At 54.1% G+C, this 26,819-nt stretch overlaps 1 long non-coding RNA gene and 1 pseudogene across 2 annotated transcripts; both read right to left on the reverse strand.

The window, feature by feature from the left end:
• Window positions 1-387: 387 nt before the first annotated feature.
• On the reverse strand, window positions 388-13,636 carry LOC115893472. The gene is made up of 5 exons (XR_004053463.1): window positions 13,584-13,636; window positions 12,303-12,546; window positions 8,031-8,257; window positions 6,055-6,248; window positions 388-560 (listed from the first exon to the last, which is right to left on the reverse strand). It is a non-coding gene; the product is annotated as an uncharacterized LOC115893472 (long non-coding RNA).
• A 10,925-nt stretch (window positions 13,637-24,561) lies between these two features.
• On the reverse strand, window positions 24,562-25,321 carry LOC104677093 (annotated as a pseudogene). The gene has a single exon (XR_750004.2). The product of XR_750004.2 is annotated as a Golgi apparatus membrane protein TVP23 homolog B pseudogene (transcript).
• Between the last annotated feature and the right edge of the window lie 1,498 nt (window positions 25,322-26,819).

The raw sequence follows: 26,819 nt of genomic DNA on the forward strand, positions 1-26,819 counted from the left end.
GTGCCCTGGCGCGATCTCGGCTCACTGCAACCTGTATCTCCTGGGTTCAAGAGATTCTCCTGCCTCAGCCTCCCGAGTAACTGGGATTACAGGCACATGCTACCACGCCTGGCTTATATACATATATATATATATATATAGTATTTTTAGTAGAGATGGAGTTTCACTATGTTGGCCAGGCTGGTTTTGAGCTCCTGACCTCAGGTGATCCGCTTGCCTCAGCCTTCCAAAGTGCTGGGATTACAGGCGTGAGTAATCCCACTTCAACTCTTTAGGCAAAACTTAACTCTTTCAACCACTTGCCAATCAAGAAATCCTTGAATCCCCTATGACCTGGAAGCCGCCCCTGCCAACCCTGTTTCCAGGCTGATCCAGTGTATACCTCAAATGTGTCGATTCATGGTTTTGGACTGTAACATCTGTCTCTGTAAAATCCGTAAAACCAGGCTAGGCGTGGTGATTGTTGGTTATAATCCCAGCATATTCGGGGGTCAAGGTGGGAGCATCGCTTGGGCCGAAGAGCTTGAGATCAACCTAGGCAACATGGCGAGACCCTGCCTCTACAGAAAAAATTGAAAATTTAAAAAAAAGTATAAAACCAAGTTGTTACCCACCCACCTTGCTCACATATTCTCGGGACCTGCTGAGGCAGTTTCGAAGGTCATAGTCCTCATATTTGCTGGGAATAAATCTCTTCAAATATTTTACAGTGTTTGACTTTTTTCATCAACACTCCCTATACCCAGGGTACCAAGATGGGCCTCATCCTTACTCTCCAAGTGTCCCCTGCCCAAGTGCCCACTCTCCACCTCCTCAGAGCAGCACCTCACTGGGGCCTGCCCTGGCCACCCTGGGCCCTCCTTTGGCCCAGACTTGCCTGTCTCCAATGTGACACCATCCCTGGAACCCCGTCTCCAATGTGGCACCGTCCCTGGAGGCCCATCTCCAACGTGGGACTAGGCCCTGACCTCAAAGCTGAGCAGTGGAACCAGGTCAGAAACTGGGTCTCCCGACACTGAGCCTGCGGAGGCCATGGTGACAGCTGCCCCAGGACTTCACCATTCTTGTGTGCCCTGGTCCTGCATGGCATGGGGGACTGAATTAGGCCTGTTGGAGGGGAGGGCCCAGTCATTCCCCAGATACTCTGGAGCATGCAGCCGGGCGGGACATAGGGCTGCTGTAAGTAGGAAAGGGATGCTGGGACAAATCATTTTAGATAGGTCCAAGTCACACAGGAAATGGAGCCAGGGGATGTGCTAAACAGCGACCTCCGCAGGAAGGCCCCTCCAAGAAAGTGGCATCTGAGCCTGGACCCAAATGAAGGATGCTTCCCCAGGCTCTCACCCAGGGTGCACTTTCTCCCCCCAGCTCCCTGCGAGGTAGACGGGCCCCACCCCGCTTTACAGAGGCAGCAGGGTTCTGTGGTTCTCGGTGGGCGGGATTGGAATTCCCACCTTTTCTGTAACCAAATATATCAGGACCCTGGCCCTTGCAGAACCTCCCCCAAGCAGGGTCTGCCTGATGGCCACAAATGAGTGGCTGCCCCCTCAGCCCCACCTTCCCGCCCATTTAGAGCCCTTCATCTGAGGGGTTTCTAAGCCCGAACACAGACGCCCAAGCAGGCAGACACCCTTGCCCTCAGAATCTGCCCAGGTGGTGGGGGGCCACGGCCAGCCTGGACCTGGCACCTGGGGTTATCACCTGCTTTCCAGTGGACTGGGATCTTGGAGATGTCAGCCGACCCCAGGTGGACTGGACTCCAGCAAGGGGTGAAAAATGGTCCCAGCTAGTGTCCCCTGAGCCACCCTGCTCGGTCCCTGGGCCCAGCGGTGGATGAAGCGTTTGGTGTTCAGGATACTGAGATGCGCACCTGTGAGGACGCATGCTAACAGAGAGTGGCCGACGCGCCTCCCAGAGGCCCCAGTGAGCCGGCGAGGCTGCAAGCCAGCGGGCAGTGCGGATGGCCAGTGGGGCCAGAGGTACGACATGGTGGCGAGCTGTGGGGTGTATGGGCCGGTGCTAGCCAGGCTAAGAGCCTTGGACCAACCCCTGGGACAATGGGGCACTGCTAAGCAAGGACCTCTGGGGGCCCCAAGGGTGGAGAGGCCCCATCCCACTGCAGAGACCATCTGTTAATTTATTACCGAGGGGGCATTCTGCCTGGGCCCCCTCGGCTTCCCAGTTCCTGGAGCAGAGTCTGGCGCGTGGTAGGTGCCCAGTAATTATGTGTGGGATGAATGCCTGGGTGTTCAGGGTCCCTGAAGGACTGACCCACCAGGCAGGGTGGGACCCTGCAGGCATACTGGGTGAAGGTCAGAGGAGTGGCTTCTAATCCTCTTGCCTCTGGCTCACCCAGGCAGACCCTCACAATCTGGGCCTCACCTCTGTCCCTGGAGAGTCAAGGTTGGGCTAATGGTCTCTGGAGCCCTTGCCTGCCCCTGCTAGGAGCTGAGGGTGCAGAAGTGACCCCTGGCCTCCTTGTCTGGCTCAGATTCCCCAGACTTCTGCACCTGCCAGGCCAATTCAGGAGACCCTCTTCCCACCAGGCTGCCTTCAGGGCTCCTGGGTCAGTGGGCGCCTGAGCGTGTCCAGGCCCTGCCTCTGGCAGAGTGCAGGGGACGCGTCACTTTTTCATCTTTCACACCCTCACACTGACCACATGCAGGGACACAGGCTCCATCTGTGGGGTGCTTGGCCCACCCAGAGAGAGGAGGCAGGAGGTGGGGGCCGGGCCCAGGCTCCATCTTGGCCTCTGCCATCGCAGCCCATTGAGCTTCCTACCACGGAGGGGCCCCAAGCTTCTCTCTGGGAAGCCAACCACGGGACGGGGGTCATGGCTTCTCCAGCTGCCTCCTGGCTGTTTGGAGAGTCAGGGAATCACAGGATGGCAAAGTGCCTGAGAGGGAAGGGGCAGAGAAGGGAGTCAGACCTGCTGGGTGCTCACTGCATGCTGACACTTCCTAACGGGGCAGGCAAGGGTTGGAGGCTATCAGCCCAACACTGCCTCTCAACGGGGCGTGTTGAGTCCCAGACTGGAAAGGGTCTGCCTGGGTGGGTCAGTCCCTTGGGGGCCCTGAGCACCTGCTCATTCATTCAACATGTGAGTCTTGGGCATCTACCAAGAGCAGGCGCTGCTCTAGGAAATCGAGAAAACAGCAGAGAAATTCCCGCCCTCGTGCCGTTCATATCTAGACTGGGGTGGGGGTGGGGAGGTGTGTGGAGGGGCAGACATTAAAATGAAGCGGGGGGCGGGGGCCCACACAGGGCTTGGAGAGTGTTCGCCAAAGAGGAGTCTGCTGCAGGCACAGGGAGGGGCAGATGAGGGCCCTGCAGGAAGAGAAGCCTCTTCTAATCAGACCTTTTTTTTGAGATGGAATTTCATTCTGTTGCCCAGGCTGGAGTGCAGTGGCGTGATCTCCACTTACTGCAACCTCCACCTCCCAGATTCAATCAATTTTCCAGCCTCAGCATCCAGAGTAGCTGGGATTACAGGCACATACCACCATGCCCAGCTAATTTTTGTATTTTTAGTAGAGATGGGATTTTGCCATGTTGGCCAGGCTGATCTTGAACTCCTGACCTCAGGTGATCTGCCTACCTTGGCCTCCCAAAGTGCTGGGATTACAGGCATGAGCCACCCTGCCAGGCCCTCTAATCAGACTTGAAGGAGGTGATGAACCAAAGGCCTGGTCAGGAGCCGCTGACAGGAGAACAGGAGAGCAGAGGCCATGAGGCAAAGGGAGCCAACCTGGAGGCAGGGAGGAGAGGAAGCCATCTGAGGTCAGAGAGAGGCAGTAAGAAGGGGTGAGACTCTGGATGCACTTTTGAGGTAGGGCCAGAGAATTTCCAGGTGGATTATTCAAAACCACCTTTGCAAAACCATGGCTGAGACAGTGAAAGAGCTCTAACTTAATCAACTCCATCCCGCTTCTAATTTCAAGCCGTCCTTGTTCATTCCTGGGTGTAGGCTGAACCATCTTTGAGAGGAATTTAGTTTACAGTTTAAATGAAGACGTTAACAGCCCTTTCCCAAAGCAGACCTCCTTCTTGCCTGGGAACTAGACTGCCTTTGTAGGACTCACGTTAGCCACACGATTAGAAATTATGGTTTAGGAGTCATGCAGCTGGAGGCTACAAGATTCTCATCCTCCCTAAACTCCTCCTAAGATCAGTGCTCAAGATATTTTGCAGCCCCTGCACTTGATGGATCAGCTGACACCACCTGGATCAATAAACTGGCTCATCTGATCTTGTGGCCCCCACCCAGGAACTGACTCAGCGCAAGAAGACAGCTTCAACTCTGTGATTTCATCCCTGACCGATCAGCACTCCTGCCTCACTGGCTTCCCCGTAACCGCCAAGTTGTCCTTAGAAACTCTGCTTCCTGAATGCTTGAGGAGACTGATTTGAGTAATAATACAACTCTGGTCTCCGCACAGCTGGCTCTGCGTGAATTACTCTATTACAATTCCCCTCTCTTGATGAATGGGCTCTGTCTAGGCAGCAGGCAAGGTGAACCCCTTGGGCGGTTACAGATTGGACCGATGGTGTGTGATGAAGGGGCCAATACTGATGTTCCACGGCCTACCCAAAACCCTGGAAGGATGGCCTTTTATTGGCTGAGATGGGAACAGATGCAGGAGGAAGAGGCTTGGGGAGGAAGGCCAGGAGCTCAGTTTTGGATGTTTCAGGTTGAGACAAAGCATGTGGGGCGAGCAGGTGATTCTGCTGCATGGCAGCAGTGATTTGAGTTGTGAGTCTGGGGAGAGGTCCAGGCTGAGATGGACATGAGAGAGTCATCAGTGCCATCGGTTGTGATGATAAGATTGGATGGCACCAGGTTGAGTATAGCTAGAGAATAGAAGAGGTCTAGGGACTGAGCCCAGGGGCCTCCCAACTGTAAGAGGTTAGAGGATTGAAGCTGGGTGCGGTGGCTCATGCCTGTAATCCCAGCACTTTTGGAGGCCAAAGCAGGCAGATCACTTGAGGTCAGGAGTTCATGCCCAGCCTGGCCAACATAGTGAAACCCTGTCTCTACTAAAAATACAAAAATTAGCTGGATGTGGTGGCAGGTGCCTGTAATCTCACCTACTCGGGAGGCTGAGGCAGGAGAATCGCTTGAGCCTGGGAGGTGGAGGTTGCAGTGAGTTGAGATCATCTGCACATCAGGCAATAGAGAACGACTCCATCTCAAAAAAAAAAAAAAAAAAAAGAAGAAGAAGAAGAAGAGGTTAGAGGATTGAGCAGGCACCAGCAAAGGAGATAAGGAACCATATGGAGGCAGAAGAGGCCAAGAGGGTGGGGCCCATAGAGCTGGCTGAAGAAAGTGGTTCAAGGAGGGAGCAGCTGCTATGTTAAGTGGCTCTGCTGATGGGCCTGTGGAAGATGAGCATTCGCCACTACATTTCACAATTTAACCTTGACAAGACCTGTTTTAGTGATGTGGTGGCGGTGAAGTTTAACAGAGAATGACTATCATATTCAGTCATCAAGACAGTGTGGTATTGACACAAAGATAGATGGGTGGACAGGAAGGAAGAGTCTCAGGTACTCAGCATCAAGGCGACATGGAAATGCAGTGGGGGAAAGGGTGATCTTTTCAGGCAATGGAATGGAAAGGTCTCGATCCCTCCCTCACATCATATACAACACTCAATTTTAGATCCGTTAGGGATGTGATGTAAATGGTAAATCCTTTAGGGAGGAAAAAGGCAAAGAAGGCCATCTTCGTGATGTTGAAATCAGCAAAGATTTGTCATTTAAATAGAACACACACAGAAAAACACCAAAGAGAATGGAAAGAAAAGTCACACATTGGGAGAAAAGATTTGCAAAACATATTTGATAAAGGACTTGTATCCAAAATAGTCAAAGAACTCTCAAAGCTTAACAAAAGAAAATAAACAACCCAATTTAAAAAATGAGCAAATCGTCTGTTCAGACACCTCACCAAAGAAAAAATGCAGCTGGCAAATAAGCACCCGAAAAGATGCTCAACATCATACGTCATTAGGGAACTGCAGGTTAAAACAACAGTGAGACACCTCCACATACCTGTAAGAATGGCCCAAATCCAAAACACTGACAACGCCAAATGCTGGGGTGGATATGCAGCAACAGGAAGTCTCATGCGTTGCTGGCGGAACTGCAAAATGGTGCAGCCACTTTGGGAGACAGTTTGGCAGTTTGTTACAAGGCTTAATGTACTTTCGCCATACCATCCAGCAACTGTCCACCTCGATATTTACCTAAATGAGTTGAAAACTTATGTTCGCACCAAAACCCGCACAGGAATGTTTACAGCAGTTTTATTCACTGTCACTGTCACTGAAAACTGGAAGCAACAAAGATGTCCTTCTGGAGATGAGTGGACAGACAAACTGTGGTCTATCCAGACATCGGAATATTATTCAGCACTAGAAGGAAACGAGCAGGCCAGGGATTGGGCTCAAGCAGGCAATCCCAGCACTTTGGGAGGTTGAGGTGGGTGGATAGGTTGAGCCCAGGGATTTGACACCAGCCTAGGCAACATGGTGAAACCCCATCTCTATAAAAAATACAAAAATCAGCCCGGCTGGTGGAGGGAGCTTGTAGTCTCAGCTACTGGAGAGGCCAAGGTGGGAGGATTGCTTCATCCTGGGAGGTGGAAGTTGCAATGAGCTAAGATTGCACCACTGCACTGCAGCCTGGGCAACAGAGAGAGACCCAGTGTTAAAAAAAAAAAAAAAAAAAAAAAAGCTACAAGCCAGGAAAATCCATAGAGGAACCTAAGTGCGTATTGCTAAGTGAAAGAAGCCAATCGGTAAAGGCTACACACGGTCTGATTCCAACTCTATGACATTCCAGAAGAGGGAAAACTATGGAGACAGTGAAAGGATCAGTGGTTGCCAGGGATTGGGGAGGACAGGTGAATAGGTGAAGCATAGAACATTTTTAGGGTGGCGAAGCTGCCGTGTATGATACTGTAATGGTAAAACAGGAAGGACATTATGCATTTGTCAAAACCCATAGGATGTACCACTCGAAGACCAAACCCTGCTGTAAACGATGAACGTTTGTTAACAGTAATGTATCCTTGCATCATTGATCATCATTTATAACAAATGTGCTGCACAAATGCAAGATGTTGATCATGGTGGCACTGTGTGTGTGTGTGTGTATGTGTGTGTGCACGCGTGTGTGTATGTGTACAATCTCTTCCTCGGTGCGGAAGGAAGGGGACCAGGGATCCTTCTGCAGCCCTACGACTTAAGAGAAGGCCTGAAGGTCAGACTCCCTGGATGGGGTCAGGCGCTGGGTGTGGAGCAGGGAAGTGGTTTCTTCCCCAAGTCTCCCGCCAACCCCAAGAGGTAGGAGGGGGAGGAGCCGAGATGCTGAGTCACCCCTGCTCCAGCCCTGCCCCTCCCTCCTCTTAGGACTGAGTCACCCCACCCTCAGAGCTGGGGCCACCATGACCCTCAAGAGAAAGGGGGCTGTGGCACCCTGGGGCTCCAGCCACGGGCAGCTTTAGTTCTGTAAGAGCAGCTGAGGAAGTCAGGGAGGGAATTAGCTTTCTGTCAGCTGACTTTGGACAGGACTGGGGCTGGTGGGGGAAGGGTGGAGGCTGTGAATGACTGGCACAGTTAAAGCAGGGGGAGGGGCTGCCCAGGCACAGGTGGGGGACAGGAGGAGGGGGTGCCCAGGCACGGGGGGGGATGGGGGAGGGGGTGCCCAGGCACAGGTCGGGGCAAGGGGAGAGTGTACTCAGGCACAGGTGGGGGGAGAGGGAGGGGTGCCCAGGCACAGATTGGGGAGGGGAAGGGGGTGCTGGGCACAGATTGGGGAGGGGAAGGGGGTACTCAGGCACAGGTGGGGGGAAGGGGGAGGGGGGTGCCCAGGCACAGCTGTCTGGATTCCCTCCAGATCCAGGACATGGCATCTTTGGGTGTCTTGCTGGGAAGGGACCCAGCTTGGCTGAAGGTGCACTGTGCCTTTAGGATCCCCCCAGTCCCCCACCCTGACCACAGGATGGGATTATCCAGCTCACTCACCCTGGACGCTGCCCCTGACCTTCAGTCTGGCTCTCTGCCCAAGCAGGAGGAGTGGCATGCAGGGCTCACAGTCACTGGAGGCCTCTGCTGTGTCCTCTTCCAGGAGCCTCAGTCTGGCTCCAGAAATGAGCAGCCCCAAGTCCTGAGCTTACTGCAGGGCCCAGTTCTGCACTGGCTGCCTGGGTGTGCGTTTCTGGGCATCCCCTGGGGCTGGACAGGCCTGGGTGCTGTGGAGGAGAGTCAGATGCCAGTTATCAGTGGGGGGTGAACTGGATGACCTTCTTTTTTTTTTTTTTTTTTGAGACGGAGTCTTGCTCTGTCGCCCAGGCTGGAGTGTGCAAGCTCTGCCTCCCGGGTTCCCGTCATTCTCCTGCCTCAGCCACCCGAGTAGCTGGGACTACAGGCACCCACCACCACGCCTGGCTAATTTTCTTGTATTTTTAGTAGAGACGGGGTTTCACCGTGTTAGCCAGGATGGTCTCGATCTCCTGACCTCATGATCCACCGGCCTCAGCCTCCAAAAGTGCTGGGATGACAGGTATGGATGACCTTCGAAGCTGCCTCCTGCTCCCCACCTGTGCACATACACTGCTCGGGCACCTGACCTTCCAGGATCACAAATGTGTAACAGGAAAAAACCCAAAAGCTTTAGGGTTCAGCAGTCTCTGAGGGATGCAGTCTCAGGGCACTGATGAAAAGGAGACCAGGGTCCCAGTGGCCCACAATCCCTCTGGATTAGGGGCTCCAGCTCCAAGGATTGAGCCCTGAGCCATGACCTTCCTCCATCACGGCTGCCCTGGGAGAGCCTAGTAGGCACATGGGGGCCCCGGAAGACCCCAGGAGCCCACAGCTATGGGTGAACCGTGGCAAGCGGAAGTCCCCAGGAGCCCACAGGTATGGGCACGCCATGGCGGGAGGCCACAGAGCCCACTGGGCTCTGCACCTGGAATAAGTGAATACGTGGCTCACTGTCCCCCAAGCTTGGCTGGGGACTCCTCCTTCACGTTTTAACAAAATCCATTGCACCCCTGGGATGCCGGTGGCTGTCGCACTCTGGGGACAAAAAAGACAGATGCAGACCTGCCTTCATGGGGCACAAGGAGCCAAAGCAAGTGCTCAGCCAATAAGAGACGTAGTTCCGGCCGGGCGCGGTGGCTCAAGCCTGTAATCCCAGCACTTTGGGAGGCCGAGGCGGGTGGATCACGAGGTCAGGAGATCGAGACCCTCCTGGCTAACACGGTGAAACCCCGTCTCTACTAAAAAATACAAAAAACTAGCCGGGCGAGGTGGCGGGCGCCTGTAGTCCCAGCTACTCAGAGGCTGAGGCGGGAGAATGGCGGGAACCCGGGAGGCAGAGCTTGCAGTGAGCCGAGATCACGCCACTGCACTCCAGCCTGGGCGACAGAGCGAGACTCCTCCTCAAAAAAAAAAAAAAAAAAAAGAGACGTAGTTCCAGACTGTGGCGTGTGCTGAGGGGAACGCTGGGGCCGGGCTGCCTCAGACACAGGGAGGAGGTTGGGGTATCCACAGCAATGACTGAAGGCATTCCTCAGTGACGGACAGGAGCCAGCCTGAGAAGGGAATAAGCTGGAGGGACCGAGAGGCCCCCATGGCTAGAAAGGTGGGAAAGGAGGGGATGAGGTGGGGTCAAAGGGGCGATGGGGGCCACCAGCCAGGGGTGCATCTGGCGCAGGTGTGGCTCAGCCAGGCTGCAGGGAGGCCCAGGGAGGGAGCTTCCCTGCCCTGGCTCACTGGGGAGACAGGCCTGGCACCCAGGAAGGGATGGGAATGTACGCGGACTCCTGTGCAAATTCCTGTGATGAAATTTTCTGTGTCAACTTGGCTGGGCCACAGTATCCAGATACTCGCAAACACTCATCTAGATGTTTCTGTGAAGGCGTTTTCAGAGGTGATTCCCATTCCCATTTAAATGTGTCGACTTTGAGTAGAGCCCATGATGCACCAGGGTATGGTGGGCCTCAGCCAGTCAGTTGAAGGCCTTAAGAGAAAAAAGACTGAGATCCCTGAGGAGGAAGGAATTCTGCCAGCGACACACTGGGGACTCACGCTGCAGCGTCAGCTCTTCCCTGGGTCTCCAGCCTGCCCTGAGATTTCAGACTTGCAGCCTCCATAATTACACAGACCAACTTTAGAAAATAAATCCCCGTCTCTCCACCTGTATCCATATCACACCCCATTGGTTCTGTCTCTTTGGAGGGCCCCAGCCAGTACAGATGAGCTCGGGGAAGGCATCCCCAAGGGAAGGGTCCCGCCCTGCAGGGGTTTGAAAACCAGGTAGCCATGCTGGACAGGCCCATGGTGCTGGCCTAGCCAGGTGTGTGAATGGGAGGGCCTCCAGCAGGGAGGCGGCTGAAAAGTCTGGTCTGCAGGCTTTGGAGGGAGGGCAGGCGAAGGTTGAGCCCAAGCAATGGTCAACTAGGAAAGGACAGAGAAATGATTGGCCTGAGCGTAGGGTGGTCATTCACCTGCAGTGTGGCCAGGGGCTCTGGGGTCCTCTGGGCTCGAGGGGGTGAGCTAAGATTGCAGCATTAAGGATGGGACAAAGAGCAGACAACAGATACTAAGGAGAGGAGGATGGAGAGGGGGATGGAGAGGGGGATGGAGAGGGGGATGGAGAGGGGATGGAGAGGGGATGGAGAGGGGGGTGGAGAGGGAATGGAGAGGGGATGGAGAGGAGATGGAGAGGGGATGGAGAGGGGATGGAGAGGGGGTGGAGGGGGATGGAGAGGGGATGGAGAGGGGGATGGAGAGGGGATGGAGGGGGATGGAGAGGGGGATGGAGAGGGGGATGGAGAGGGGGATGGAGAGGGGGATGGAGAGGGGGATGGAGAGGGGATGGAGAGGAGATGGAGAGGGGATGGAGAGGGGATGGAGAGGGGGGTGGAGAGGGGATGGAGGGGGATGGAGAGGAGATGGAGAGGGGATGGAGGGGGGATGGAGAGGGGGATGGAGAGGGGGATGGAGAGGGGATGGAGAGGGGATGGAGAGGGGGATGGAGAGGGGGATGGAGAGGGGGATGGAGAGGGGATGGAGAGGGGATGGAGGGGGGATGGAGGGGGGATGGAGAGGGGGATGGAGAGGGATGGAGAGGGGATGGAGGGGGATGGAGAGGGGGATGGAGAGGGGGATGGAGAGGGGATGGAGAGGGGATGGAGAGGGGGATGGAGAGGGGATGGAGAGGGGATGGAGAGGGGGAGGGAGAGGGGGATGGAGGAGGGGAAGGGATGGAGAGGAGAGGGGGATGGAGAGGGGGAGGAGAGGGGGGAGGGGAGAGGGATGGGAGAGGGGGAGGAGAGGGGGACTGGAGAGGGGGGTGGAGAGGGGATGGAGGGGATGGGAGAGGAGATGGAGAGGGGATGAGAGGGGATGGAGAGGGGGGTGGAGAGGGATGGAGAGGGGTGTGGAGAGGGGATGGAGAGGGGATGGAGAGGGATGGAGAGGGGAGTGGGAGAGGGATGGAGGGGGATGGAGAGGAGATGGTGAGGGGATGGAGAGGGGATGGAGAGGGATGGAGAGGTGGATGGAGAGGGGATGGAGAGGGGGATGGAGAGGGGAGTGGAGAGGGGATGGAGAGGGATGGAGAGGGGATGGAGAGGGGATGGAGAGGTGGATGGAGAGGGGCTGGAGAGGGGATGGAGAGGGGGTGGAGAGGGGATGGAGAGGGGATGGAGAGAGGGGTGGAGAGGGGATGGAGAGGAGATGGAGAGGGGATGGAGAGGAGATGGAGAGGGGGATGGAGAGGGGATGGAGAGGGAGATGGAGAGGGAGATGGAGAGGAGGAAGGCAGCATTTACTTCTTTCCCTCTGCTTCTCCTAGAAATAAGGATGCAGCCAGGTTCCAGCGCAAGTCCCACAGGAGCAGAGCTGCCCACATACTGGGTGGCTAAAATGACACATAGTCATTGTCTCATAATTCCGGAGGCAGACTCAGTGTCACTGGGCTGAAGTCGAGGTGCCAGTAGGGCTGGTTCCTTCTGGAGGCTCCAAGGGCAAACCTGTTCCTTGGCTTTGCCCGTTTCTAGAGGCTGCCTTGGCTGGGTCTTGGCTGGGCCCTACCTACGTCTTCAAAGCCAGCACTCTAACCTGCTTCCATCTTCTCATCGCCTTCTCTGCCTCTTCCCCTGCCTTTCCCTCCAAAGGACCCCTGTGATGACTGGGGGGCCACCCCGATAATCTAGGATAACCTCCCGTCTCGAGATCTGTTGAGTCACATCCTCAAAGTCCCCTTGTCCTGGTAAGTCCACATCTCACCGATGTCAGGGATGAGGATGTCAACGTCTCTGCAGGAGGTGTTATTTTACCCACAACACTGCCATTTGTTGAAATGGAGAATGTTGGGTGAGGAAGAGGGATTCAATTTGGGGCCGAGAGAGTGTGCAGTGCCCATGGACTGAACTCACAAGTAGAGGTGTCCCCTGGACCTGCAGGGTGAGGCCAGAAGCAAGGCTGGTGGAGTTCAGACGGAGCTCTGGAAGGGACCAACTGGTGGTGGCATCTGTGTGAAAACAAGGGCAAGCCAGAGGAGTAAGGGCAGGGGGAGGGGCCTGAATCCTGAAGCCCCCTACTCCAGAACTGGAGTGTCTGGTGATGAAGCTTGGGGCAGAGAGGGATACACTGAGAGAGGCTGAGTTGAGGAGCTGGGGTGGGCTGGGTGGGAGGAGTCATCAGGGCTGAGCTGGTGGGAGGGAACCATCAGGGCTGAGTTAGGTAGGATTGGGACCACAGGGGGCTGAGCTGGTGGGATGGGGCCATCAGGGCGATTTGGGGCCTATGGGGCCTCTGGTGTTGGGTTGGGTGGGATGGGCTGCTCGGTTTAGCTAGGGCGGTCCTGGTGGTTGATGGTTCTGCCCCAGTTCACACAGACTGGGTTGGCCTGAGATGCTTGTTTCTGGTGTTGGGCTTGTGAGTGTCAGGAAGAGTTGGGCAATGCCTGTGGCTTTCCCCTAGGGGCTCTTAGGACATCTGAATGTCCCACAGAACAGAGGCATGACTTGTGTCTCAGTAGCTGGAGGGGGTTGGAGCAAGGTGCCCCCTCCGGACCCCAGGGGCCTCAGGCACTGTCCAAATATCTGCTCTTACCTCCACCCCCAGATGTGGCCAGTGACCAACCTCTAGCCTCATACTGGGCCAGCCATTCTAAAGGGGCCCTGACTTCCCCACCCAGAAGGGGCCCAGGCCATCTTGCCTCCAAACCTCCTCAGTTCACCCCAAGAAGTCCTTGCAGCAGAGCCACAGGGAGCAGGAAAGGCCACCATATCCCTGCCCCACGTCTCGGTGCAGCCCCCAGGGTAGGGCCACCCTGACCCCGTCATGAACTCATTGTGGGGGTGCGAAGGGAGGGGAGAGCTGGAGCTCCATGGAGCCTGGGCATGGGCACTTCCTCTCTCCTGGGAGAACCTGTTCTGCTGTGGGCTGATCTGGTCCCAGTCGAGGAAAAGGCCTTATCACCCTCCTGCAGCCCTCGCCTGCCTCCCACCCACAGCCAAAAGGCCTGTTCCCCAGGGTGGGACGGTGGTGGCGGTCAACACTCACCCATTCTCGGGATGCCACCTCCTCTGTGGTACCCTGCCCCTCCCAGGCAGCTGGACAAACGGGTCTGGGGCTGTGACACCCCCTCTCTTTGTAGCAGTGACTCACATGGGCGGGGAGTGGTGGGCGGGGACAGGTGGCCCCTCTGTTCTGTGAACAATGCCCTGATTCTTCCAGACTGCATGGGGGTCCTGAGTTGGGGGCCCAGGGGCAGATGCTGAGGCCTCCCCTTCCAGTCCTGGAGGGACTCCAAGCCTCACAGTGGGTGCTGCGGATACAGAGCCCTCGTCCCTCAAGTTACCCGGCATTACACCCCACACCTCCCTGCATCATGCTAGCAGGAAGCACGGCTCTGTGACAGACAGAGGACCCCAGGTGTGTGACTTCACGTGGGTTACCCACCTGTCTGAGCCTTAGTCTCCAATCTGTAAAATGGGATGGTGACGTTCGTCCTCAACCTGCCCCTCTCTGTTGGCTCTGGACCGCTTGGCAGCCACACAAGGAAGCCCGGGGCTCTTTGCCCCTGGGGCCATGGAGGACACACAGGTCCTGGGAGAAGCCTGGCAACCAGGCTAGGGAGCTCCTGCAAGGCAGGGAGGACGACTTCCAAGAGGAGGCCAGCCAGAGGGTGGGGAGCCTGCTGGGGGAGGCAGGGCCTCGGGGGAAGGGTGCCCAGGCAGGGGCCCCCAACACAAGCAGGTGCAGGGAGGCCAGCACACCGTCCTGCTGGCTCGGTCAGACTGAGGGTGCACAGGTGGAGGTGAACTGCAGCCCTGGAGGCTGGACAGGGAGGTCAAGGGAGGCTGGAAGAGCCTTAAATGCCATGGTAAGGGCATCTGAGTCTGTTCACGGGCGATCAGGTGGGTGCTGCTGGGAGTGTTGGCAAGGAGGCTCCTCTCTCTGGGTCCCACGTGGGACACGCTCACGCTATAGCCCCTCACTTGCTCACCCCACTGAGTTTGCAGGGACTGTGCCCCTGTCTGGGCAACAGTTAACACAGGAGAGTGCAAGCTGGGCAGAGGGAAAGGGGTTCTCGGGGCCTTGCAGCAGAGCCACAAGGAGCGGGAAGGGCCACCATATCCCTGCCCCGTGTCTTGGTGCAGCCCCCAGGGTAGGGCCACCCTGACCCCATCGTGAACTGTCATGCTCCCAAAGTCTCCACAGAGACGGCCCAGCAGGGTCCTGTCTGCAGAGTACAGGCCCTTGCCTGCCCCAGGGACGGAGCTGCTGCAGCAGGGAGATGAGGCCCCCCCTTTCTTGGTCCATTCACTGCTCCGTTTGCCAAGGGTTTGTGCCGCACGTTCTGTGGCCGGACGTGATGTGGATGCTGTGATGAGCAGAACAGACAGAAATCCCTGCCCTCTAGGAGCGAATAGTAGGGGATGGGGACATGGGGGACATAGTAACAAACACAGGGGTGGTGACTGGAAGAGCAGTAAAGGGGAAGGGCGGGGCCACTGCTGGGGATGCCTGGGGTCCGGGTAAGGATGCAGAGGCAGGGAGGAAGCCAGCCTCCTGCCCAGCGGGCACAAATGCCCCAGGCCAGGGGTGCAGGCGGGCAGGCACTGGAGTGCACAGAGGAGGGAGCTGGACCCTGCGGGCTGCACCCTGAGTGTCCCATGGGGCATCTGCAGGGCTGAGAACAGGAGGGTGAGGACTACCTCAGCAGGCTCTCAGGGCCACTGGCACTCGTTGAGAGAGGGGTGTGATGGGGCGCGGGAGAAGCAGAGGAGGAAGATGGGGTGGCTGTGTGGGGTGTGGTGACCAACAAGGCAGGGTGAGGTGGCAGATTTTGCTGGTGGGCTGGATGGGCAGAGGTGGTGGTGATCGAGGGACGTCTCCTAGAAGGGGAGGCTGAGAAAGAGACTGTCTGAAGGGGGCGGTCAGAACTGCCGGGGGTGACTTGCTGCTAGGCCTCAAGTGTGTGGCTGACGGGCAGCGGGATGCAGGTCTGAGGATGTGTGGAGCGCCCTGGCCGAGATGCGCATGGAACCCCTCAGCCCAAGAGGATTTCCAGCCTGGAGGTGGCAAGAAATCGTAAGGGGTCAGGGTGGACACAGAGGCAGCAAGGAAAAGCTGGGGAGGGGACAAAGCCGGAGATAGAGCAGCCAGCGGGGGAAAGGAGGATGCCTGTGGAGGTCCTGGGGCCAAGCACGGGAAGGACTCCCAGAAGCGACCGGGAGACTCGTCCGTGCTCTGATGCCCCAGACACGGCCATGTGCAGCCCTCAGGACCTTGCTGGGGCAGCTCTGAGTGGCTCAGGTTTGAAGGAGGTGGAGAGGAGGTGCCGGAGCTGGTGTCTGAGGCTGACTCTCTCGGGGAGTGTGGCTGGGAAGGGGCAGGCAAGCGACGTGGTGGCCAGGATGCACTAGGATGCGCTTGAAGCTGCTGGAAGGATCTGGCAGCGGGAGGTGTAATCCCTGCAGGTGAGAGGGTGGCAGCTGTGACACTGGGAAAGGTGTTCCCTAATCCAGTGGGGTGCCACAGAGTCAGCACCGGGAGGCAGAGGCAAGGCTGTGAGGCCACTGAGGGCGTCTGCAGCATCCCAGCCCTGACCCCAGACCCCTGGCCTGCAAGAGAAACCCCCGGGAAAGTTCGCTCCCTCCCCAAGTGTCGTGCACCAGCGACCGCTGAGGCCCAAGTCCAGGTGACCTCTGAGCACATGGTGTGAGGCCCTTCCTGTGGTCTGCAGCCCGCCAGTGACTTCCTTCCCCTTCTGGATGTGGCTCCCGCGGCCCTGTGCTGGGGTTGTCATGTGAGGCTGGCCTGAAGTCACAGCACCGTGCCGCTTCCCCAGCTCTGCAGCCTCTCACCGTGGTCCAGGCAGCCCCTCTTCTCTGCCACAGCGGTCCAGCCTGCACACACAGCCTGTGCCTCTCAGCTGGACAGCGGCTCTTCCACACCCTTTGGCAGAGGCCCCACCCATTGGTGCACCTGCCTGGCCTCTGTTGTAGGTTCTGCCCACACAGGCAGTGCCCTCCTGCCTCCTGGGCCTGGCTGAGTCTGTCCTTCCACTGCTGAGACCATGACAAGGGGCATCCACCCTCAGCCAGGACGGACCTCCCATCCCAGGGTGCAGACAACATATGGGAGCCCCGTCACAGCTGTTTCACCGCTGGGAGCTGTTACCTCCCAGGGGGCTGTGAGCTGCCCAGGTCCTGAGGGGGTGAGACTGTAGCTGGGGACTCAGGAGGCCAGGGCATGGGAGCTGGGAGGGTAACATTACAGAGCCTAAAGGGTCCATGTGGAGACCTAGGTGAGGTTCCAGTGCGGTCCCAGCAGCAAGGAGGGAGAAGATGCTGGGAAGGCAGTGGCCCCGAAGGGTCACCTGCAGATGGCAGCCACCAGCCCCTCACCAGTGCAGTCGGCTTCATGCCCCCAAGCCCTTTCTCACTCGCTGCCTTGTCTCATCCCCCCAGGCCCCGGGGAGCAGGCAGGGCCTTGATCCCTTGCCCCAGATGATAAAACCCTGACGCTGACAGAGGAGGTTGCACAAGGGACAGTGCAACACCTCCTGATCTTGCTTTTTTGCTGCCTTTGCAGTTTGGCAACAGTCACATCCCTGTTGGGGTGACGGGTAGTGTCCCCGCTGTTCTCCCACAGTCGTGTGTCCTCCTCCCCTGTGCCCCAGACATAGCCCCAGTGAACACAGCGCTCGGGTCCCCACCCCACACTCCCCCATGTGCAGGATGCCCTTCTAGCCAGCAGGCCCCTCGCCACAGTGGCTCACAATCCGGCCAGGGATGCCCCTCCTGAGCTTCTGTGTCCTCATCTGGAGAAACCCCAGCACCCCAGGGGTGCCAGCCACACACCACTGCCTACCCTGAAAGAGAAGGCGCTTGCTGCAACGCCCAGCAAAGCAGGATTGTCTCCGGACCTCTGTGGGTCTGGCCTGCCGCGAGTGGAGCCAGGCCCCTCACCTCACCAGGGAGCAGGGCAGGAGCCCCCCTTCACCCCATCCTCCTGTCTCTGGACCCCTCAATAGTACCCAGCCTCTGCCCACGGCCCCTCCACGTCTTTCCCTGCCCCTTCCTGCTACCCAATCCTTCGTTCTTTTGGTGGGCTGAAAAAGGTCCCCGAAGATGTCTGCGTTCTAATCACCAGGACCTACATGACAAAGGGGCCTCCAGATGTGGTTAAGTCAAGGCACATGGGATGGGAGATTCTTCTGGAATGTCTGGACAGGCTCATGGCAATCACAAGCATCAGGATAGGAGCGGGGGAGGGTCAGAGCCACAGGAGACCGGAAGATGCCACTGCTGGACTTGAAGGCAGAGGAGGGGACCGTGAGCCAGAGAATGCTGGCAGCCTCCAGGAATGGGAGATACAGGGAGATACAGATTTGCTCTTAGGGACTCCAGAAGGGAGGCGCCCTGCAGACATCTTGATATTAGCTCCGTGAAAACCGCGTGGGACTTGCGACCTCCCAAACTGCAAGATGATAGATTTGCGTTGTTTTAAGCCACTGTGTTTGTGGTAGTCTGCCACAGCAGTTAATTAGTCAGAGACTAATACAGCCCTTGTGCTGGGTGACCAGCTGACCTTTGTAAAACCGAAAGTCCTGCAGTCCGGGCACCTCTCAAGCCCAGGAACCGCAGTGAGTCCACGTGTGCAACCCCAGGTGGGCCGGGGCCGCAGTCACTCCAGCTGTTCCACTCTTTGTTCCTCTCCTGCCTTAAGCCCCGACTCACTCACGGTCCTCCCCGAGTATCCACCTCATCGCCTGGCAGAACGTCGCGTGGAGAGTGCTGAGGATGGAGCATCCGCTCCACCTTTGACAGAGACAGAAACTTGATCCCACTTCACAGGCAAGAAGACAGAGGCAGGGCAGATCCAGCAGCCATGAAGTCACGGAGTCAGGATTTTCACCTTGGAGCCTGGTGCTCAAGCCAGAGCTCCCACCCATCCCAAGTGACATGGTGGGCAGGCGTCTCCCCTGCCAGCCCAGGGCCCCTAGCCTGCTCTGGCCCTCGGCCCCCACAGCCCCCATCCCTGGCTAGACCCTGGTGGTTGCTCAGCTCTCCCAGGCCCCTCTGGCTCCTGTTCCTATCCTTAACTTGGTCACTAAGCAGAGCCCCCAGGTGGAGACGTAGGAGTCCTTGGCCCAGGGCCCAGCCCCACCCACCCTCCACTGCGGAGGAGGGAACCAAGGTGCCAGCAGGCGGCTCCACAGAGGTTCCACCGCCTCCCCGCTGTCTGGGGGAGGAAATGAGAGTGACCCGTCTCTTCCTTCCCAGCCGCTGGTGAGAGCAGAACTGGGGCTGGTGGCTTTGGTGGCTCCCCCACAGCACCCCACACTCAGGCTGCCTGGCACATCACTCTCTGAGGTGGGCAACACAGCCAGAGGCAGCCTCAGTGGTTTCATCCTTGGGCCCAGAGACACAAGCAGCATCCACCAGGGCCTGAGGGTGGCCCTGCGTCCTGTGCTGCAGGCTCTTGCTGGCCCTACCCGTGCTCCACCCCACATGAACCCCAATTCTCCCAGCTGACCCTCCCTGTCTACCCTGCTCAGGACCTGTCCCCTCGAACGCTGTCCCTCCTCCCCACCCACATCCGCTCCTGCCACCTTCTCTGCATCACAGTCGGCCACCCAGGGTCAGCAGGGTCCTCCTGGTCCCCAACTCCGATGGGCCCACGGCAGAGTCATACCTGGATTTAGTGACAGACTCAGCCAGCTCTCGGAGGTTCGTTCAGAAAAGCAGTGGGCGAATTTGCTTAGAGCTGCCTGAACAGAGACCACAGACTGTGCAGGTTAAACAACAGACATCGTTTTTTTTTGTATTCTGGAGGCTGGAGTCTGCGATCAAGGTGTGGGCGGGGCTGGCTTCTCCTGGGGCTTCCTTCTCGCTGTGTCCCCACAGGGCCACCCCTCTGTGTGTGTCTGCGTCCTAATTTCCACTTTTTACAAGGACACCAGGCCTATAGGATTAGGGCCCATCCTAAAGACCTCATTTTAACTTACTCATCTCTGCAAAGACCCATCTCCAAATAAAGTTCTGAGGTCCTGGGGATCAGGGCTTCAACACATGAATTTTGGGGGACACGACTGAACCCCTAACAGGGCCTCAGCACCCTCTGCCTGGCTTTCATGCCCACCTCCCAAGGTGCCCGGGCCTTGCAGCAGATTCTCCCTGCACTCACCTGCACCCCGGCAGGAGGACTGGCACCTGCTCTGTGTTCTTTCCATCGCAGACAGTGATTCAACTCCCTTCTCAACGCAAACACCACACCTTCCCAGCCCCTATTCTCCCAGACCCCTTCTCCTGGCAGGTGCCCACCTGGGCCCGCCTTTCCTCTCTCCTCTGCAGGGCTGGGGCCCTTACAGTTTGCTCACCATGGTGCAGGCAGCGGAGGCTCTTGTTTAAAGGCTCGTCTGACTCCGTTCCTCTACCCCAGGACTCTGTGATTTCCAGCACACTTGGCTACAGGAACAGAGTTCTGGAGCCCAAGGTCCCCTGTGGTCTTGGTCCCCTGCTGACCTTCGTGGCCCCCGCTCACCCCAGGAACTCTTCCCCATGTGGCCTCTGCCCAGCTCGCTGTCTACGGACGCCTCCTCCCAGCGCACTGACCGTTACTGTCCCTGCAGATCCAGCCCCAGATGCTGCTCCCAGAGAAGCCCCCCAGACCCTCAATGAGGCTGGGTCTCCCCGTAGCCCAAATCAACATCTGACACCTTTCTTTTGAACCATCTGACCCCATTTTTACTGTTGCTAGCTTATGAACATTCACATGGTTAAAACTGTTCTTTTACCTTTATTTTTTTCTTTGGAGACAGGGTCTCACTGTATCGCCCAGGGTGGAGTGCAGTGGTGCGATCACAGTTCACTGCAGCCTTAACCTCCTGGGCTCAAGTGATCCTCCCATCTCAGCCTCCTGAGCAGCTGGGATCACAGACGTGCACCACCACACTCGGCTAATTTTTAAATGTTTTGTACGGACGGGATCTCACTGTGTTGTCTAGGTTGGTCTCAAACTCCTGGTCTCAAGCAATTCTCCTGCCTTAGCCTCCCAAAGTGCTAAGATTATAGGTGTAAAAGCCACAGCACTCAGCCTTTTTATCATTTTATTTGAAGTCTAACGGACCACTTAGACCCCGGTGGTTCCATCTGATTATAACGGGGTTGAAAAGTTTCTATTACCTAGTGATGTCGTAAGCCTCATAAGGCTGTAGCACAGTGAGATACCTTCTCTGTGTTGAGATACGCAAATGCTTCCCGTTGTGTTCCACTTGCCTGCGGTACTCAGCTCAGCACCCAGCTGTGCAGGCCTGCTACCTAGGAGCAGTAGGCTCAACCATGCAGCCTGGGTGTGTGGCAGGCCGCACCATCTGGGTTTGTGTAAGTGCACTCTGCAATGTTCACACAACCATGAAGTTGCCTCCTGTGGTTACCCGGCGAATGACTGGATAATGGATGGACAGTCAACTGCATGTACCTGAAGCGTGGGACTCGGCTGGTTTTGAGACCTGCGAGCGCTGACGAAGGCATCTCCGTGGTCGAGATCACGAACTTCCCTCCACAGCCTCCGCTGTGACCCATTGACCATCCCTCCCTGTTCCCCCCTCCTCCCCACCCCCATCCCTGTTCCTAGACAACTTCTGTTCTGCTTTTTGTAGACGAGTTTCCATTTCTAGAAGGTTGTATAGATGAGGTCAGCCTGCACAGTGCTTATTTTTTTCTGGTGTCTTTCACTCGGCGTAATTATTTTGAGAGGTAACCGTGTCACTGCATGTATCAATGTGTTCAGCATAATTATTTTGAGATGTATTCGTGTCATGCATGTGTCAATGTGTTTACTTTCTCCCGGCTACTGTCACAAATTGCCACACACCGAGTGGCTTAAAACAACAGAAACCTATTAACCTTACAATTCTGGAGGCCAGAATTCTGAAATGGGTCCCACTAGGCCAAAATGAAGGTGTCAACAGGAATGACTGTGCTTTCTCTGGAGGCTCACGTGGAAAATCCACGTTCCTGCCCCTCTAACTCCCAAGGCTGCCTTCGTTCCTTGGCTGGCAGCCCACCTCCATCTTCAAAGCCAGCGTTGACCAGGCTAGCCCTTCCCACATTCCGGCACTCTGACCCCCTCTTCCGCCTCCTTCTTCTGTTTTTAAGCATCTTGTGATCTCATTGCTGACTCAGATAATCCAGGATAATCTCCCTATTTAAGGCCAGCTGCTTAGCAACCTTAATTCCATCTGCAACCTCAATTCCCCTTCAGCATAAACCTAATGTATTCCCAGCTTCCCGGGATTAGGGCATGAACATCTTTTGGGGGACCATTGTTCTGCCTATCACAGTCAATAGCTCCTCAATCATTATTGCAGAATAGTTTTCCATCACGGGCACAATCTGTTTCTCCATCTAACTGTTCACGGCATTTTGGGAGGATTCCAGTTTTTGGCGATTACAAGTGAAGCTGCTGGGAACATGCCCATACAAGTCTGTGTTGACACCTGCTCTTGCTTCTCCTGTGTAAATATCTAGGAGGGGGATTGCTGGGTTGCATGGAAGATATGTGGACTTTTTTTTTTTTTTTTTTTTTTTTTTTGAGATGGAGTCTCATTCTGTCACCTAGGCTAGAGTGCAATGGTGCGATCTTGGCTCACTGCAACCTCTGCCTCCTGAGTTCAAGTGATTATCCTGCCTCAGCCTCCCAAGTAGCTGGGATTAAGGCACCCACCACCGTGCCTGGCTAATTTTTGTATTTTAGTAGAGATGGGGTTTCACCATGTTGGCCAGGCTAGTCTTGAACTCCTGACCCCACACGATCCTCCCACCTTGGCCTCCCAAAGTGCTGGGATTACAGGTGTGAACCACTGCACCCAGAGCTAATTTTGTTTTTTTGTTTTGTTTTGTTTTGTTTTTTTTGGGAAAAGTTATCTTTATTCCAGGATGCCATGCCCTAGCTAATTAGGTGGTAAATCTGTAGAAGGGGAAAAATGAATGTTAGGGAATACATGGTAGCTCCTGCCACATGCATATTCTAAAATTCAGTTGTTACTTGGTTTAGGATTACAGTTCAAATAACACAGTTACCTAAAAGAACGATACCAATGTATCCTCTGTTAGACTCTCAGCCCTAAAGATTTAGGTTAGATCTTTCAGATTAAATTTTAAAATGTCTTCAGTGCAGTATCAATTCTTCTCACCAGACAGAACAGCTGAATATAAGTAAAATAAACAAGCTCTTAACAAATTATTAATTTTTAAGAAAGGAAAAGGCATTTAGAGCAAACATTTTCTCTAAAAATACTAATATATCATGTTTTAGATCCTAACAGTATTCGCTGTAATCTGTTTTCCGTAGGAAAGTCACTCAATAACTGGAAGTTCTGTTACTCATCCTAAAGTATTACCTATTTGTCATGAGGATTAAATGAGATTACACATGTCAAATGCCTTGTAAACAGTAGAATTTTATACAAATATAAGTTTTGCACCTTCAACAGCTATCAACTCCAATAAGAACACTTATTGCAATAAACAAATGATCTTGGCCGCTGCTCAATCCAGCACTTTGGAGCCGGAGGCGGATCACGAGGTCACTAGACCATCCTGGTAACACGGTGAAACCCGTCTCTACTAAAACTCAAAAAAAACTAGCCACGTGCCAAGCTACTAGGCTGAGACAGGAAATGGCGTGAACCCGGGAGGTGGAGCTTGCAGTGAGCTGAGATCCGGCCACAGCACTCCAGCCTGGGTGACAGAGCGAGACTCCATCTCAACAAAAAAAAAAAAAAAAAAAAAAAAAAAAAAAACAAATGATCTTAAAAACTATTTTAACAACGTACAAATATATTCACAACATAATCTGCTTATTAAGACTTCAACAAAGTTTATGATACCTACCACAGAATTTACAAATGCCTACAATAGTTTGTAGATTGGTTTACAGTTACACAGAATGCTTTAAGAAATACCATTAATACAAATGCATAATTTACAATATCCCCATTATAGCAAGAAAAAAATAGATTCAGAAAATAAAGTGTCTTTTAGGCATTTATTACGCCAAGTATGTAAATGATTACTCTCATTATGACATGAGAATTATGCTCTTTTAGTGGTAAGAGATCTATTAGCTCAAGGTCCACTGAAGAGCTTTCAATCTAGCTATGCTTTCTGTAAAATAAATAGAACAGCAGCAACCTCTGGGTACGCCTTAAACAAACTACAATGATTCCACTTATATTAACTGGGCCTTCAGTAAATGACTTCTTACAAATAAAAATAAGATTTTAGAAAGGAGTTAACACCACTGGCCCTAATTGTTTTCACTTGCTTGTACATGTCTAAGAAATTTCCCCATGAAGAACATATTAAAAACTAACAATAATTTCTAACTTATTAAGCCAAAGTGCTCACTCTTACCATGGAAGCAAAATTTACTCCTGAAAATAACCTACAGAAACAATATGTAAACACACAGAGCTTTGAGACAGACGAAGAACATCCTCCTATGTTTTATGGATCAAAATGCAAAGGTCTCCATTACCTATGTAAATGACCACTTTCATTAACTTGGGATATACTGATATTACATGGCTGTGTGCATACCTATGGAACATGTGCATACCTACAACACAGAATAAATCCAACATATACTTTCTAGCCCCAAATGCTTAAAATAAAAACTTCATATGAAACTACTTTTCCTTTTTATAAATAAAGTTTTTTTTTGTTTTATTTTTGAGGCGGAGTCTCGCTCTGTTGCCCAGACTGGAGTGCAGTGGCCAGATCTCAGCTCACTGCAAGCTCCGCCTCCCGGGTTTACGCCATTCTCCTGCCTCAGCCTCCCGAGTAGCTGGGACTACAGGTGCCCGCCACCTTGCCCGGCTAGTTTTTGTATTTTTAGTAGAGACTGGGTTTCACCGTGTTAGCCAGGATGGTCTCGATCTCCTGACCTCGTGATCCGCCCGTCTCGGCCTCCCAAAGTGCTGGGATTACAGGCTTGAGCCACCGCGCCCGGCCTTAAATAAAGTTTTTAAGTGGAAAAACAAAGCCAACACTCCTCGTTGCAACATGGACTAAGCTCTAAAAGGTTCAGAGTCAAGAATCTCTTCAGTTGTTCCCCAATGTAACAAAGCACATTAAGTTTTCTCTATTCAGGAAGTCTGATCATCTCCAGTGTTTTGTCGTAAGAACTGCTTTCCAAAATATGAAGTAGCCATGCTGGTTAAATTCTTTCTGCTGCCCACCTTACACCTGATGTAACCATACAGATTGGCACCTTGTAGCACCACACCCATGATAACCACCGCCAACCATTTTACTCTGAAGGAGAAGAGTGCACTAAAGGCAAATATCACCCATAGCACTGGACAGGCAATAAGTCCCAACCAAAAGATTCTTGAGTCAGCCTCTGACATAGTTTTATTCTCTTGAGAGGACTCCTTTCTCGATTCAAACACCCAGTAGGCTCTTTCCATCTTCATCAATGTGATTGCCACCAACGTAGGCCAACCATTAGTCTACCTGTGACATTCTTCACTGCCCAAAAGTCACACTGACAATAAAGAGATAATTGTCACCATACAGGTAATAAAGCTGCTGCTGAGCAACTCACAGAGAAGGTAGATGACGATTGCACTGACTCGAAAGAATAAGTGGAAAAATGATGCTACTGGATGTCTGATTTTGGATTTTCTTGGTCTATTAGTCGTCTCCTCTTCTGCATCAAACAGGGAAACATCTTCAGTGTCATCATTACTATCCTGCTGCAACATGGCGGCCCTACGCCAGCCCTACTTCCGGGAGCCACGTCAGCGCAGCAGCGTACCCTAATTTTGTATTTTTAGTAGCAATGGGGTTTCACCATGTTGGCCAGGCTAGTCTAGAACTCCTGACCTCAGGTGATCCGCCTGCCTTGGCCTACCAAAGTGCTGGGATTGCAGGCATGAGCCACTGTGCCCAGTCTTTTTTTCTTTCTTTAATAGTGTATTTTGTTTGTTTGTTTTTTGTTTTTTGAGATGGAGTCTTGCTCTGTCACCCAGGCTGGAGTGCAGTGGTGCGATCTCGGCTCACTGCAACCTCTGCCTTCCGCGTTCACGCCATTCTCCTGCCTCAGCCTCCCGAGTAGCTGGGACTACAGGCGCCCGCCACCATCGCCCGGCTAGTTTTTTGTATTTTTAGTAGAGACGGGGTTTCACCATGTTAGCCAGGATGGTCTCGATCTCCTGATCTCGTGATCCGCCCACCTTGGCCTCCCAAAGTGCTGGGATGACAGGCATGAGCCACTGCACCCAGCCTAATAGTGTTTTTTATGTTGTGTTTAATAAATCTTTGCTAAACTCAAGATCAGTAAGATTTTCACCTATGTTTTCTGTTAGAAGTATTATAGCTTTATCTCTTCCAATAAGGCCTGTTTTTGAGTTAGCTTTTGTATATCATGTGAGGTAAGGATTGGAGTTCATTGTTACGGCTATCCAGTTGTTCCAACATCATTTGTTGAAAAGCTTTTTCTTTATTTAATTGCCTTGGCAATTTGGTTGAATTCAGTTGTCCATATGCCTGTGGATCTATTTCTGGGCATTCTATTCTGACCCGTTTATCTATTTGTGTGTCTTTACACCAGCACTGTACAGCCTGGATCATTTATTTATTTATTTATTTATTTTTTGAGGCAAAGTCTCACTCTCTCACCCAGGCTGGAGTGCAGTGGCCCCATCTCAGCTGACTGTAACCTCCGCCTCCCAGTTCCAAGCGGTTCTCCTGCCTCAGCCTTCTGAGTAGCTGGGATTACACCTGCATGCCACCACACCTGGCTAATTTTTGTATTTTTAGTGGAGACAGGCATGAGCCACGTGGCATGAGCCACGGCACGTGGCTTGATTGTAGTTATTTTAGATCCTTTGTATTTTGATACACATTTTAAAATCAGCTTGTCCATGCTGGGCGTGGTGGTTCACGCCTGTAATCCCAGCACTTTGGGAGGCCGAGGTGGGCGGATCACAAGGTCAGGAGATGGAGACCATCCTGGCTAACACGGTGAAACCCTGCCTCTACTAAAAATACAAAAAATTAGTTGGCCATGGTGGTGGGCGCCTGTAGTCCCAGCTACTCGTGAGGCTGAGGCAGAAGAATGGCGTGAACCCGGGAGGTGGAGTTTGCAGTGAGCAGAGATTGTACCACTGCACTGCCTTGGCCTCCCAAAGTGCTGGGATTACAGGCATGAGCCACTGTGCCCAGCCTGAAATTGATGTTTAAAATGGCCATTTAGAAGCAAATTGAAAATAGA

The sequence above is a fragment of the Rhinopithecus roxellana genome, chromosome 15 (genome assembly GCF_007565055.1).
Source record: "Rhinopithecus roxellana isolate Shanxi Qingling chromosome 15, ASM756505v1, whole genome shotgun sequence".
Classification (NCBI taxonomy): domain Eukaryota; kingdom Metazoa; phylum Chordata; class Mammalia; order Primates; family Cercopithecidae; genus Rhinopithecus; species Rhinopithecus roxellana.